General features: G+C 41.7%; 1 protein-coding gene and 1 pseudogene across 1 annotated transcript in view; both read right to left on the reverse strand.

The window, feature by feature from the left end:
• The window catches only part of SHROOM3 (shroom family member 3), a 292,517-nt gene that overhangs the window by 265,757 nt on the left and 10,358 nt on the right, over positions 1-16,402 (reverse strand). The window lies entirely within an intron of this gene.
• Positions 13,192-13,585, reverse strand: LOC103287925 (40S ribosomal protein S15a-like; annotated as a pseudogene).

A 16,402-nucleotide genomic window follows, 5' to 3' on the forward strand; every position in this document is an offset into this window, starting at 1 on the left:
TAATAGGATTCAAACTACAAACCAGAGATTATGTTACTATTTTACCCAGTTTGATGGCCGCGGATGCTTTTCTCTGTATTGGTTTATGTTCAAAGAGATCTTGGCCTGTTATTATAATCAACTGAATAGGAAAAAACTATAGTTTTCTATAGTAGTTGCAGGAATAAGAGAAAAAAAGAAAAGCCAATTTTAAATGAACCGCAGCTGCTCTAAGGCCCCTTCCAATCCCCACCTCACTGCCCCCCCTCCTTTCCTGCTGTTGACCTGTTAATAGATTCCTACTCTTGAGCTTAACACAATTGTTAGAGGTGAGCTTCATCTAACATTTCTGTTTAACATAATACTAAAAGTTTTAGCCAGAGAAATAGGCAAGAAAAAGAAATAAAAGGCTTCCAAACTAAAAAGGAAGAAGTAAAATTATCTGTTTGCAGATGATTTGATCTTATATGCAGAAAACTCTAAGATCCTATGCCCCCCAAAACTATAAGAACTAATAAAAGGATTCATCAAAATTGCAAGATACAAAATCAGAATACAAAAAGTAGTTGTGTTTCTATACACTAACCATGAACGATCTGAAAGAAAATTAAGAAAACAATTCCATTTGCAAAAACATCAAAAAGAAAAAATCATCTATACTTATAAAAGAGTAATATGCTAGTTAGACTGTATGTCTTCCAAACGTCCTTCTGGACAAAGCCACGGTTGTGGGGGCCAAGCAGAGGCAGTTAGGGGTGATCAGGCCAGCAGGGGAGAGCAGTTAGGGGTGATCAGGCTGGCAGAGGAGAGCAGTTAGGGGTGATCAGGCCAGCAGGGGAGAGCAGTTAGGGTCAATCAGGCTGGCAGGGGAGAGTAGTTAGGGGTGATCAGGCAGGCAGGGGAGCAGTTAGGGGTGATTAGGCAGGCAGGGGAGCAGGTAGGGGCAATCAGGCTGGCAGGGGAGCAGTTAGGGGCGATCAAACAGGCAGGCAGAGTAGTTAAGGGCAATCAGGCAGGCAGGCAGAGGGGTTAGGGGCAATCAGGCAGGCAGGTAGGTGAGTGGTTAGGAGCCAGCGGTCTCAGATTGTGAGAGGGATGTCTGATTTCCAGTTTAGGCCCGATCCCATAGGCTGAGGGACCCCCCACCCCCCACTCCCATGCACAAATTTCATGCACCGGGCCTCTGGTTAAGAATAAACTTAACCAAAGAGGTGAAAGACACACACACTGAAAACTACAAAACATTGCTGAAAGATTAAGGAAGATACAAATAAATGGAAAGACATCCCATGTTCCTGGATTAGAAGACTTAATATTATTAAGATGTCAATACTACCCAAATCAATCTACATACTCAGTGCAATTCCTATCAAAACCCCAAAGACATTTATTGCAGAAATAGAAAACTTTATCCTAAAATTCATATGGAATCTCAAGGGATCCCAAAAAAATTTTTAAAAGAAGAGTAAAATTTTATGTTTCACACTTCTTGATTTGAAAACTTACTACAAAGCTATCTTATCAAAAAAGTGTTGCACTGGTATACAGACAAATATATAGACCAATGGGATAGAATAGAGAGCACAGAAATAATCCCTCACACTTATGGTCAAATGAATTTCTACAAGAATGCCCAAACCATTCAATATTGAAAAGACAGTCTTTTCCATTCAGAGGTGGGAAAAAGTGGGTTAATAATAATAAATAATGCAATAATTCATAAATAATAATATAAAAATAAGCTGTTTTGCATACTCACAACTGTAAGCCAACTTTTGCCAACCCCTATACATAGTGTTGAGAAAACTGAATATCACATGCCAAAGAATCTTACTGTACACCATATACAAAAATGAACTCAAAATGGATGAAAGACCTAAATGTAAGAGCTAAAACCATAAAACTTCTAAAAGAAGATACAAAAGAAAGCTTCATTATGTTAACTTTAGTAATAATTTTTTGGATATGACACCAAGCACAGGAAGCAAAGAAAAAATAGTGTGCTTTAATCAAAATTAAAAACTTTGTGCATAAAAGGACACTGTCAATAGAGTGAAAAGGCAACCTACAGAATGGAAAAAAATATTTGCAAATCATGTATCTGATCAGGGATTAATATCCAGAATATATAAAGAACCGCCACACAAAAAACACACAAACAATCCAATTTAAAAATGACATTTCTCCATAGAAGATATGCAGATGGCCAATAAGCACATGAAAAGAAACTCAACATCACTAATCATTAGGGACATGAAATCTAAACCACAATGAGGTACCACTTAGAAGGGCTGTTATTTTAAAAGAAGAAGGAAGAGGAGGAGAAAGAGGAGCAGGAGGAGGAGGAGGAGAAAAAGGAGAAGGAGGAGGAGGAGGAGGAGGAGAAAGGGAGAAGAAAGAAGAGAAATAAGTCTTGGCATGGATGTGGAGAAATTGGAACCCTTTGTGTATTACTGGTGGAAACTTAAAATGGTGCAGCCACGGTGGAAAAGAGTATGGCAGTTCCTCAAAAATTAAACATAAAATTAACATATGACCCAGCAACTCTTCTTCTAGATATACTGTATATCAAAAAAGAAAAACTGGAAGAAAGTATAATGGACTGAACGTTTGATTCCTCCCCAGATTTATATGCATGGTTTTATTTGGAGTAAAGAAATAATTAAGGTTAAATGAGGTCAAAAGGGTGGGGAACCAGTCTGAATTAGTGTCCTTATAAGAAGGGACAGCAGAGAGCACCCCACCCCAAATCTCATCTTACTGCATCCCTATCTGCAAGCTAGGAACAGAGCTTTCACCAGAACCCAAATCAGCCAGAAACTTGAGCTTAGACTTCTAGTTTTCAAGAACTGTGAGAAAATAAATTTCTGTTGTTTCAGCCACCCAGTATTTTGTTACGGCAGTCAAAGCAGATCAAAACAGAAGATACTTGAATATTGGTACACATATGTTATTAGCAGCATTATTCACACTAGCCAAAAGGTGGAAATCCCACATGTTCATGAATATACAAAATACAATGGAATATTATTCAGCCTTAAAAAGGAAGGAAATTCTGACATGCTACAACTTTGAGGGCATTAGCTATGTGAAATAAGTCAGTCACAGAATAAATATTGCATGATTTCACTTATGTGAAGTACCTAAAGTAGTCAAATTTATAAAGACAGAAAGTAGAATTGGGGGTAGAGGTTGCTAAGTTTTGTGGAGAGAGGAATGAGGAGTTGTTTAATGGGTCCAGAATTTCAGTTTGAGTAGATATATGTTTCTGCTGGGCATATACTTAGAATTATAATTGTTGGGTGATGTGGTAACTATGTTTAACATTTTAAGAAACTGCCACCTGTTTTTCCAAAGTTGCTGCACTGCTTTACATTCCCGCCAACAATGTATGGAAAGGTTTATTTTTAATCTCCATGAAATGACAGCATAAACAGGGCAAATCAAGGAGTTCTGACTAAAAAGAACACACCATTTCCCCTGCTTGAGAGATGGGAAAATGGGAGATGATCTTATTCTGTACTGTTTTTTGAATCTACATTCTATGCCATAGGCTCCCTGGAGCTAGAGTGGGCATAAATGTGTTCAACAATCAATGCTCTGAGGTTGAAATGAACACTGATTTGCCAAGACCTCCCCCGTTATGAAATGTCCCTCCCTGTGCTCACACACACAAGCACAATTTAAAAAATGCTTGTTAATTCCCACTAATCCAAAGAAGCAAATACTTATCTTCCTTGCCTTTTCTTTTTAAATAGAATAAAATGCTTATTGCTCCATTATTCAGAGTTCAGACTGCTATAAAACTGCTTCAACCAAAAGCGGGAACATTCCCTTTTACGTTATTATAATCAAGTAGGAATTTAGAAAAGGAAGGACTGAAAGCTTAGTTTCTCTTGAACTAACAAATTCATATAGCTGACAACATCAATTAAATTACATAAAATCTATTCATTATTCTATCCATTCAAGATCAAGTTGGGGTTTAAGGCAGACTAATGGCTGTCACATGAGGCCACTGTTTGTCAGTCTTCCGTGAACTCAAGCAAAAAAAAAAAAACACACACACAAGGAAATTGGAAAAGGACAACATGGTGAGTCAAAGAATATTCACATTGTGGGGAGACGGCTCCAAAAGAAAAGAAGTTTCTTGTATTGAATTTGGCAGTGATACAAGTTACACAAGGAAACCACGTTTCAGTGCTGAAAAATTATTCTGCTGTTTTGAAGTTGGGATGGGGTGGAAATTATGTTATATTTTATTGCTTGCTTAGGTGCCAAACTTCATACCACTGCCATGTCATACTGCCAAATTTTCTGGACTAAAAAACAGTACATTGTTTACTTTCTTCTTGTGCTGTATTTAGGAGTATGAATCGAGAAAGCGAAAAGGCAACATAAATAGAACTCTAGAAAAGAAACCATGCTCTGAGAGCCCCCCAAAGAATCAGATGTAATTTTCTCTATTCTGCCCAGGGGGCCACATTTTTCTTAATCACTAACCTACGGAACCTATAGAATAAAAGAATCTATGGAGCAAAAGAGAGACTGGATCCTCCTCTCAGGGCTGCGGCTGGGGGGGGGGGGAGGGGGGGGGGGCAGGGAGGGGGGACTCTTGGTGACTGATTGAGACAGAAAGAGTGTGACTCATCAACCCATTCATTGGGGAAAAAAGAGAAAGGAAAGCTCATCTGTGAGAGAGTAGACGAGAGACTTGCCAAACTTCATATCTAGGAGTGAATTTCTCCTTTTCTTAGCACCTAAGAAAATGTTAGGTCTGAGCTGCTATGGGATTCGATTCCTTCTGCTTGAATTCCACAGTAGAGTGGAAAGACCAGACACTTTAGACTTGAGGTTCTGGCTTTCACTTAGTGAGTATTCCCTACACGGGGGTTATTTTGGTTTGGCTTTCCCCAGAAGCAGACCCAGAGATAAGAATTCAAAGGCAAGTAGTTTATCTGGGAAGTAAAGAAAACGAAGAGAAACGGAGGCAAAGGAGGCTGCGAGAGGAAGACAGTTCATACAGATGCACTCTTAAGTCAGCGACAACATGGGCAGGTGCAGCTTAATTCTGCCAGGGCAGCTCGAGGAGGCAGTGGGAAACACGCACCTCAGCGTGTTCCCATCCAAGGGACGAGAGCGTGGGCTGTTTATCTACCAACTCCACTCCATCATGGGCTGAACGTTCCTCCCAGAGTCATTAACCAGGTGGGAAGAGGAGGCAAAATAAAGTCCTTAAGGAAAGAAATGCAGACGGTGCAGCTGGGACTCAAAGTCAAGGTGTAAACATTGAGCCAGGAGCACCACTGAACGCAATCCTGAAGAATGAGATGAATTCTTTTCACCTTCCTGCTGCTTACACTTAGGTCAATGCCTGCGTTGTTTTTTACCTGCTGCTCCTTAGTAATTACTCAAAAGTGAGAATATGAAAAACAAAATAATCAAGGAGTAACAGGAAAATGTGGGGAATTTTCTGCCTTCATATTTCCAAAAGTTAACTCACTCTCCTATTCTGTTAATGTTATCTTAACACCCAACATGTGTATTTATTTCTGGGAGCCAGCCAGATTCTTGGTCTGAATCCTAGCAGCTCATTTCCCAGTTCCCATGAAACAAGGCCTAAAAAATGTGACCTTCTCAGAGGACTGCACACAAGATGACAAAAGCTTCGATTATACACATATGTCTTCCTCCATTAAAATTTTTAACTTTTCAAAGGAAAAAAGGCAATTAGTTTTCGAAGTCTAATATTTCGCCCTAGCCTGTTTTGCTCAGTGGATAGAATGTTGGCCTGCAAACTGAAAGGTCCCAGGTTCGATTCCAGTCAAGGGCACATGCCCGGGTTGTGGGCTTGATCCCCAGTTGGGGACTTGCAGGAGGCAGCCGAGCCATGATTCTCTCTCATCATGGATGTTTCTATCTCTCTCTCCCTCTTCCTTCCTCTCTGAAATCAATAAAAATATATATTTTTTAAAAAGAAGCCTGACCAAGATGGCGGCATAGTTAAACAACTAATCTGCTGCCTCACACAACAATTTCAAAAATACAACTAAAAGACAAAAACGTCTACCACCCAAAACCACGGGAAAGCTGGCTGAGTGGAAGATTTACAACTAAGAAGAGAAAGAAGCACAATCGATGAAAAGCTGAGGTACGGAGGCACGCGAATTGGGCCGGCGGCGGGCAGCTGGGTGCGCGGCTTTTCTTCAACCCGCAGGGAGACAAGCTCCCGATCACTCTGAAATCCAGTTTCTGGGGACACTCGGGGGACCCAGGCACCTACGGGGAGAAGCTGGACTCTCGGCCATCGGGTCGGAAAGTGAGAGTGACTTTTGCAGTGGTGCGCCCAGCAATCATTGTTTACTGCGCTGGAGCGCAGGGCGCAGGGACTTGGAAACGTGGAAAGGCAGAGACAGCTGACGGCAGCCATCGCCGTTGGCCACGCCCCAGCCTAGTGACGCCCTGAGACCCCGCCCAGCCCTGAGGCCCCGCCCTGAGGCCCCGCCCCGCACATTCTACAAACCCGCCCAGGCTCCACACAGCGGCTTTTGCATATAAATGGCCTGTTCTGGAGCAGCTTAACCAACTGCAGCTCCAGTCAGACTGCTCCAAAACCGCCCAAGCAAAGGAGGAGAAAACTAGCCCTTGCTGTAGCTCTTGCTGGGGGACACACAGTACACAAGGGTACACCAAGAGTGTCCACCTCAAGTAACTGGGAGGCTGACCCGTTGAACCAATAGGACACCTAGTACACAAAACTACCCTACCAACTTAGGGAAGCAGAGAATATGAGAAGGCAAGGAAACAGATCACAAACCAAAGAAATGGAGGAGAACAAGCGACTGGACATAGAGTTCAAAACCACGGTTATAAGGTTTTTCAAGAATTTCATGGAAAAGGCCGATAAATTCAATGAGGTCCAACTAGAAATTAAACATACACTGACTGAGATAAAAAATATTATACAGAGACCCAAAAGCAGACTAGAGGATTGCAAGAATCAACTCAAAGATTTGGAATACAAAGAGGCCAAGGACACTCTTCCAGAGAAGCATGAAGAGAAGAGAATTCAGAAAGTTGAAGATAGTGTAAGAAGCCTTTGGGACAACTTCAAGCGAACCAACATCAGAATTATGGGGGTACCAGAAGAAGAGAGAGAGCAAGATGCTGAAAACCTATTTGAAGAAATAATGAACGAAAACTTCCCCCACCTGATGAAAGAAATAGACTTACAAGTCCAGGAAGCACACAGAACCCCTAAACAAAAGGAATCCAAAGAGGACCACACCAAGACACATCATAATTAAAATGCCAAGAGCAAAAGACAAAGAGAGAATCTTACAAGCAGCAAGAGAAAAACAGTTAGTTACCTACAAGGGAGCTCCCATACGATTATCAGCTAATTTCTCAACAGAAACCATGCAGGCCAGACGGGAGTGGCAAGAAATATTCAAAGTGATGAATAGCAGGAACCTACAACCAAGACTACTCTACCCAGCAAAGTTATCATTCAGAATTGAAGGGCAGATAAAGAGCTTCACAGATAAGAAAAAGCTAAAGGAGTTCATCACCACCAAACCAGCATTATATGAAATGCTGAAAGGTATTCTTTAAAAAGAGGAAAAAGAAGAAGAAAGATAAAAATTATGAACAACAAATACATATCTATCAACAAGTGAATCTAAAAGTCAAGTGAATTAAAAATCTGAGGAACAGAATAAACTGGTGAACTTAATAGAATCAGGCATAGAATGGGAGTGGATTGATAATTCTCAGGGGGAAAGGGGTGTATGTGTGGGGAGTATGGGAAGAGACTGGACAAAAATCATACATCTATGGATAAGGACAGCGGGGGGGGGAGGTAAGGGAAGAGGGGGGGTAGGAACTGGGTGGTGGGGAGATATGTGGGGAAAAAGGAGAAACAATTGTAATCTGAACAATAAAGATTCATTAAAAAAATAAATAAATAAATAAATAAAAATAAATAAATAAATAAAAAGAAGCCTTATATTTCTTTCTACCTTCTAGCAAATATGTGGCTCAGGATATACCTTAAGACCCAAAGTGCTAGGCACTTTGTCTGACTAATCTGAAGAAAGTCTGTCTATTCCACTTAAATTGCAGGTGTTTTGATTCCAAATTCATGTCTAGTTATTTTTATTTTTTTATTTTTTGTAATAGTTATTTTTAAATGTTGAGGTCTTTAGAATTCTAGGATCTGTCTGAACCAGTTTTCCAGGAGCCAAGTATGGGTGAGGGATGTTACCAAGCAGCGGTGGCTTTGAGGGAAATAACTGTGGAAGTCCCAGGATTATGCCAAGTGACTGTACTATTAGGAGAGCTGGAAAGTATACCTTTCAGGGAAGATGAGTCCTAATGAGACTCATGGAACAGTAGACAAGGTGGATGAGCAGAACAGATGTACTATATTATAAACTAACTGAGAGCTAGAAAGGGACAAACAAAATGACACAAAATTTGGTGCCATGGACAATCCTCCATGAAAGTGCATCTGTTATGGTGCTGATCTTATCACCAGGTCTCTTCACCAAGTGGGGGCTTGGGCTTGTGATACCCCTGAAAAGTAGTGCTCTAGCTGTTTGAAGCCCAAGTTTGATTTCCTGTATTAACCAGATTCAACCTCTGTTTAATGTTCATTTAGTGAATTAGTGTTTCTCCTCGGTAACAGGCCTGATTTGAGGGTTAAGGTTTTATCACGACTTCACTATGCAATGGAATGTATCCAAGTCAAAAGGTAAGCCATAGGGTTTATGCTTGTGGGGAGGGGAGAGTTTAAGTCAGTTGAGGAGATAAGGGCATGATAGAAAAACAAAGGCAAAGATAATGACTGTGTACGAAGATGAAAACACAACCAGATCCTAGTTGACAAACAACAATCAGAGAGGTGACTTGAGACCAAGGTCAGAACCTTGCAGAAGTAAAAGGCTTCAGGAAGCAGGGCCTGGGAAGATGTAGGGAGTCCAATTTAATTCCTAAGGTTGTTGTGTCAGGAACACTGCTCATTTCATGGCACAAGCTATCTTAAATATATATATATATATATATATTTAGAGAGGGAGAAAGTAAGAGGGGGAGAGAAAGAGAGAGAGAAGCATTGATGAAAGAGAGACATCAATCAGTTGACTCCCATACACCCCCCAACAAGGGATCAAACTCACAACCCAAGTATGTGCCCTGACTGGGAATCGAAACTGTGACCTTCAGTGCACAGGAAGCTGCTCCAACCAACTGAGCCACACCAAGAAGGGTGAGCTGCCTATTTTTTTCCACAGTTCACACATCCCCCTTCTTCCACAGTTTATCATGACATGGAACAAAGTAGATGGAAGGACTCTTTGGAACTATAAAATGACAATGCAGTTTTTACATTAGAAATCATTTTTCAGACTTCAAATTCAAAAGGTTTTAGATCAGCTCCTACCTACTTCTATGACCTTAAGCAAACTTCCAATTTTTTCACCCGCAAAATGCAAATGAAATAGAACCTATAGCCCGAGGTTAATGAAGCTTATGTGACATAGCATGCCTGTTACAGAGCCGGACCTCAGTAGAGTTAGTCATATGATGACAAAAGCAAACCCAGGAAATCATGTTGACTCGAAGTAAAAAATAAGCTCCAAGAGATTGAAAATTATGGGGTAGAGCAGGAGAACCTCTCCCAATTAATTAAAAAAAAAGAATATTTACTGTTTATTTACACATCATTCCATAAATCACAATGAATTTTGACAGTTGACTTTTGGAAGGCCCTGTTGTGTTATAGACCAGGAAGTGCTTAGAAACATATGAGAGAGAGAAGAGAAGGTGGCTTTAAGAGCCAGCAATTAAAAAAACAACAAAAAAAATACTCTCCCCCTCCCCCCCAAAAAAATCTCCCAGAGTTTAAATACATGCAATTGGTTATCCACTCTAAGTAGAGAAAGACTCATGGTGTGATATGCCCTCACATCCTACATTTAAATCCAGTTCAAGGTCCTTTCTACTACCTACAAGGTCCCATGTGCTTTAACCGGGACAAACTTTCCATTTTCATATCATACCCCTCTCTACCTTGCTTATTGCTATATGCTGAAAGTGTGTTCCCCCAAAAGTTATATGTAGAAACCTATTCTCCCAAGGTGATGGTTTTTGGAGGTGGGGCCTTTGGGAGGTGATGGGGTCATGCGGGTGGAGCCCTCAGGAACGAGACTCAGGACCTTACAGAAGAGACTCCAGAGAGCTCCCGTGCCCCTTCCGCCCTGTTTGGGCACAAGGGGAAGATACGCCCCCATGGACCAGGAAGCGAGCCCTCACCAGACACCAGATCTGCCTGCGCCTTGACCTTGGACTTCCAGCCTCCGGAACTGTGAGAAACAACTGTCTGTCGTTTATAAGCCGCCCAGTCTGTGGTATTCTGTTACAGCAGTCTGAACAGACTGAGACACTTACTATACTGCAACAACACTGACTGTCTTCTTGTTTCTGAAACATTCCAAGTCTTTCCTGCCTCACCCCAACTTACAAATCTCTTCGTATGATTGATTTCTTATTTATCATCCATTAGGTCTTAGTTCAGATGTCAGCTTATCAGAAATCTCTTCTTTAATCACCCCATTTAAAGTCAACCCTGCTCCCCATACCTCCACCCTACAGACACTACCATTGTAGAACCCATCATTTTTGGGGGGCTTTCTTTAAAAAAATATGTTTTTATTGATTTCAGAGAGAAAAGAAGATGGAAAGAGAGAGAGAGAGAGAGAGAGAGACATCAATGTGAGAGAGAAACATCAATCGGCTGCCTCCTGCACACTCTATTGGGGATCAAGCCCACAACCCGGGCATGTGCCCTGACCAGAATCGAGCCATGACCTTTTTGGTGCATGGGATGATGCTCAACTAACTAAGCCCCACCAGCCAGGGCTGGTTTTTTATTCTTAATAACACTTACCAACCCTGAAATTATCATGTACAAATGTATTTATTGCCAGCATCTTTCTTCTATAAGCTCCATGAGGGCAGGGAATTATCTGTTCAGTGTTTCAGTGTGACGTAGCAACTGTTGACCATGATACAGAAAATCAGCCAAGTATTAGCTTTGTTATGTGAGTTGCTAACTTCTGTTTGGTACCTACTATTCTCCCACCAGTTCATATCATCCTATCTAATAAAAGAGTAATATACAAATTGACCATCACTCCAAGACACAAGATAGCCACCCCCATGTGGTCAAAGATGGCCACCACAAGATGGCCTGCAGGGGAGGGCAGTTGTGGGCAGTTAGGGGTGACCAGGCCAGCAGAGGAGGGCAGTTGAGGGGGACCGGGCCTGCAGGGGAGGGCAGCTGCGGGGGGGGGGGGGGGGGGAGACCAGGCCTGCAGGGGAGGGCAGTTGTGGGCAATTAGGCAAGCAGGGAGGGCAGTTAGGGGTGACTGGGCCAGCAGAGGAGGGCAGTTGGGGGAGACCAGGCCTGCAGGGGAGGGCAGTTGGCCAGGTCGGCAGGGTCGGGGCAGTTAGGGGTGACCAGGCCTGCAGGAGAGGACAGTTAGGGGCAACCAGACTATCAGAGGAGGGCAGTTAGGGGTGACCAGGACAGCAGGAGAGGGCAGTTAGGGGCAATCAGGCCAGCTGGGGAGCAGTTAGGCATTGATCAGGCTGGCAGGGGAGGGGTTAGGGGATGATCACGCTGGCAGGCAGAAGCAGTTAGGGGCAATCAGGCAGAGGCAGGTGAGCGGTTGAGAGCCAGCAGTCCTGGATTGTGAGAGGGATGTTCGACCGCCAAACAGGATCGGGCCTAAACGGGCAGTCGGACATCCCTCAAGGGGTCCCAGATTGGAGAGGGTGCAGGCTGGGCTGAGGGACACCATCCCCCCCTTGTGCACAAATTTTGTGCACCGGGCTTCTAGTGATATCATAACTCTGGATTGTGTTTTATCATTTCAAAGCACTATTGTGTAACTTGATCCATTGAATACTTATAGCAACTTCTTTAGGTGATAATGTTTCATTTTTAAAGATGAGGAAACTGAGGGCCAGGACAGCTAAGTTACTTGCCCATGGTCCCATAGCCCATAAAGACTGCTTTTGACGAGAAACATGTCTATTTTCACTCCAAGCCCTATCGTGTCTGGGATAGTGTATTTGGCTACACTGGACAGGCTTGCCTAAAATGAAAAGAAAAAAGATAACATAGGAATTACAACCCTAAAGCAACAGAAACTTAGCAAAGAACATTTAAAAACAAGAGTTTAGACAAATCTCATAAATCTCTAAGATAAAATGCAGTTTGAGACGGAAAAGGACATAATGACTAGATGCATGAATGTCTGAGGAATGAAAAAATGCAGTTGATGTAAGAGCAAATTCAGGCTCAGATGCCCAGGACAGAGTGTTCTGCTCATTGGTCTGCCAAGTTAGAAAAGGCTCCTGTGAAGGCAGCGAAGATTTGTTACTTCCATCCTACAGATCAAGATACACAAGTTCTCTTGTGTGGGAAAGTCATTAGAAAAGTGGGGAGAAACAGTGCTCAGATTTAGCAGAGAGTCTGCCTCGATTTGTTTCATTGAAGGGCCTGGGATGGGTGAGAGATGGATGGACTCCTGGGATAGGCTACGCAGGAGAACACCGACTCCACAGCTCTTTGGATCAAGATGTTTGCTACTTGGAAGTACATCAAAGGGAGAGATGTGGAAGAATCTGTCTGTGAGTTGCTTCAGATCCAGAAAGTCTTTGGGGTTTTGTTTTTTTCAAAGATTGATAGAAAGCCTCTCATTATGTGTCTCCAATCACATTGTGGTTTTACTGAAAGGAAACAAATATTTCTTAAATTGTGTTCCCTACATAAGAGAGAGTGCCTTGGAAATAAATATTAGCTTTAAGAGAAAGCGGAATTCTTACTGATGCTAGGGTCCATTTGGCACGCAACCTCATCATGTTACTTGAACAAAAGCTATTTCCAACAGCATTGATAGCATCATAAGCTTAGTTTGTGTCTAAAACACTTAATACTTTAAGCAGAGTTTAACGGGTAACTTCTAAAGGTTAAATTAAAACATGAACTCCTTTCCCCCCCAATCTAATTCAACAGACATTTACCAAACATTAAATGTGTGCAAAACATCATTATATTGAAAGTCAAGCTCAACCTAGTTGCCTTATTTTTGTGGTTGTTGTTCCTTGTGGCATTTTATTTGCTTGTATGTATGGATTACATCCCTAGAAAAAGAATCCCAGGATTTTCCCTCCTGTGTGTTTTCTTCTTGCTTCTTCATGACCCACGATGCCTGCCGAGTTTGCCAATACAGTGAAAGCAAACTGATGGGACAGACGCAGGTTGTTCTGCCATTTTTCTACATCTTTGAGTTGCATATCAAATCTTGGGCTGATTACTCCACACTTGTTTAACCTGCCTGTGAGGTTCACAACAATTTTTCCAGCTCTGTGGTCATCAATTATTTCAAATTCGCTAGTGTAACCAGGCTTTATCATCACAGTTAGAAATCAGATGATGACTGGAGCATGGCCGAGTAAGAATCTGGTGTTTGCCTCTCTTTTCCGAATTGTTGATACTCTTGAGAGCATCAGCCAGGACATCCATACCCAACATTATGGCAGCCCGGAAGGATGGAGGAAAGAGCTTGCCTTCTTTTTTTAAACCGGTGTTACCAGTTTTGTGTTTGCACACCGCCCTCAACATCTTTCTCACAAAGATTTTAAAGAAGATCCCTTATAATATTCATTTATCTTCTTCTTTATTCATTAACACATTTTTATTTTCATCATTGCTATACATAGTTTTAGCACTGTGGGTAACAGAAAAAAAGAAGAAAGGAAGGGAGGGAGAGAGGAGAAAGGAAAGGTCCTTAGCTTCCAGAGGTTATCAGCCTAACAGGGAGCTAGCCTTCACACAAAACTATGAATGGTACAACTACAAGGCAATTATGCCCTCACCAGCTGAGCTTTACACCCTCACACACAATTTGGCAGAAATAAGGCAGGAACCATCTTGGCAAATAAATTAACTTCATTGGGTCTGTTTTCTCTTTGTGTAATGAGGAAGCTGGATTAGATGATTGCTGAGATTCTTTTACTTATTTATTTGTTTTTCACCATATTTGACATCTCCTAGTATATACTAAAAGTGTCAGACTAAAATGTCTTTTGTAAATTATTGTTTCCTTTTGAAGTTAAGCTATCTAAAGTATCAAACATTAATCTAGAATGGGACAGGCCCTGACAGTCTAAGGGTGAGATTCTTTATAGCTCTACAATTCAATAAGGCAAAAATACACACACACACACACACACACACACACACACACACACACACACACACAAATAAATGATAAAATCCTATAAGGCATTTAACATTTATTGTGCATTTTTCGTGTGTGAAATAAGAAGCATTTTGCTAGGAGAAGCAGAATATACAGGTAGAGTAACACTCATTTGATATTGGCAGGATTCCAAATGCAAACAACTACCTGCTTTAAAAGAGGGCATGAATAACGGTGCTGAGGCAATGAGCGGAAGGAGGAACTAATGCAAATGCATGACAGAGAAGGATGAAACAATTAAAGAACAAATAAATTAGTTTAAGGACACTAAAGACAGGAGGCTACTTGGGTATGAAGGACAAAAGATGTTATAGGAAAAAGCAAGAAAGGTAAGGAGAGAATCTCAGAAGGGACTGACTATCGTGAAAGGTCAATAATAAGCTGATCTAGCTCGGTACTTGGAAAAGATGACCTGAGGTGAATCAGCTCAAGGTCTTAGGGAACTGCCTAAAAATCAATTTCACATTGAACTCAAGGACCATGCCTGGAGAGCTTGTAAAATAAGCATTGCTTTAGTGCAGAAGAAATGGGCCATGAGAGATTGTATGGCTGTTGCTGCTGTGCTGAAACTAAGGAGCTATAAGGCTGTAAAGTGCTGAACTGGACAGATGAATAAGAAAATTCAGAATTGAGGAAATCTCCATATGTCATCCAGACAATTTAAGTATGTTCCAAATGAGTAATTCCCTAACCTATGGACTGGTTATATTTCCAAGGCTTCTCACAGGGCAATAAAGCAATTCATTTCATTCTAAAATGGCAGATTGATTGGGATGTTTTGGATGATTCTCTCCAGAGGAGGAATTATGAGGAGGACTCAGGGGTTAGACCATATCACTAAGGCTAGAAGAACCCAATGAAAGAATCCATTTTAAAATCTGAGTAGTGTCAGCCAACAGGAAGCCAGGGGACATATGTTTGAGGGTGCCTCTGACTTCACATAGCAGACACGCACATTACCGCCCCCTCCCTCCGCCCCCGCTTTAGATAAAGCAATGAAAGATGGAGATGGGATAGGGTTAGTGAGCCCAGCCTTGGTAGATAAGACCTAGCCTAGAGGAAGGCTGTGCTTTGTACTGATAGGAAGAGGAGGATGGAGTTACTGGTGGAAGAAGACATTTCCTGGAAAGTGGGGTGATGATGTGGAAGATGGAATCAATAGGATTTATATAGGAGATGGCACAGAAGAGAGTCTAGACCAGTAGTTCTCAACCTTTCTAATGCCGCAACCCTTTAACCTTTTGCACTCGGATGTCGAGTGTGACAGTTATTGAATGTATCAATAATTTGAAATATAAAAAAATCCAAATAAATAAGTTTGTATGAAAAGAAACTCCAGTTTTTTATTCTACTGCCGCGCTTTGTAAAATCTGGGGTATTTAAAAAATTAAATCCCGAGTAGGATAAAGGAATCGAGAAAAAAGCAAGCGAGTGCAAAGGGTTAATACAGTTCCTCATGTTGTGGTGACCCCCAACCATAAAATTATTTTCGTTGCTACTTCATAACTGTAATTTTGCTACTGTTATGAACCGTAATGTAAATACCTGTGTTTTCCAAAGGTCTTAGGCTCTACAGCAGCAGTTCTCAACCCACAGGTTGAGAACCGCTAGCAGGGTCGCCTGAGACCATCGGAAAACACAGATATTTACATTACAGTTCTTAACAGTAGCAAAATTACAGTTATGAAGTAGCAACGAAAATAATTTTATGGCTGGGGGTCACCACAACATGAGGAACTGTATTAAAGGGTCGCGGCATTAGAAAGGTTGAGAACCACTGTTCCAGACAGAGCAAAGATACCTCCTAGGGGAATCAGGAGTATGTGCTCTAAGAGACCGGGGCAAAGGCCTACTCCTAAATCTGAAGACTAGAAATTTTTCAAAACACAAACACAAGAAAACGTCTGTACTTTTTTCTATGAATTACCTGCAGCAGGGGCTAAGAATACAGGACCCAGGGTCCAGATGTGTAACACCAAGGCTCCTGTTGCAACAGGTACTACTGAGATGCTTTGTCTTCCAACCCAGCCCCCTGACCTAACCAATTCTTTATGACAAACACAATCGTTTCAACAACAGGGCCATTCAGA

Source organism: Eptesicus fuscus, chromosome 2, assembly GCF_027574615.1.
Source record: "Eptesicus fuscus isolate TK198812 chromosome 2, DD_ASM_mEF_20220401, whole genome shotgun sequence".
Classification (NCBI taxonomy): Eukaryota; Metazoa; Chordata; class Mammalia; order Chiroptera; family Vespertilionidae; genus Eptesicus; species Eptesicus fuscus.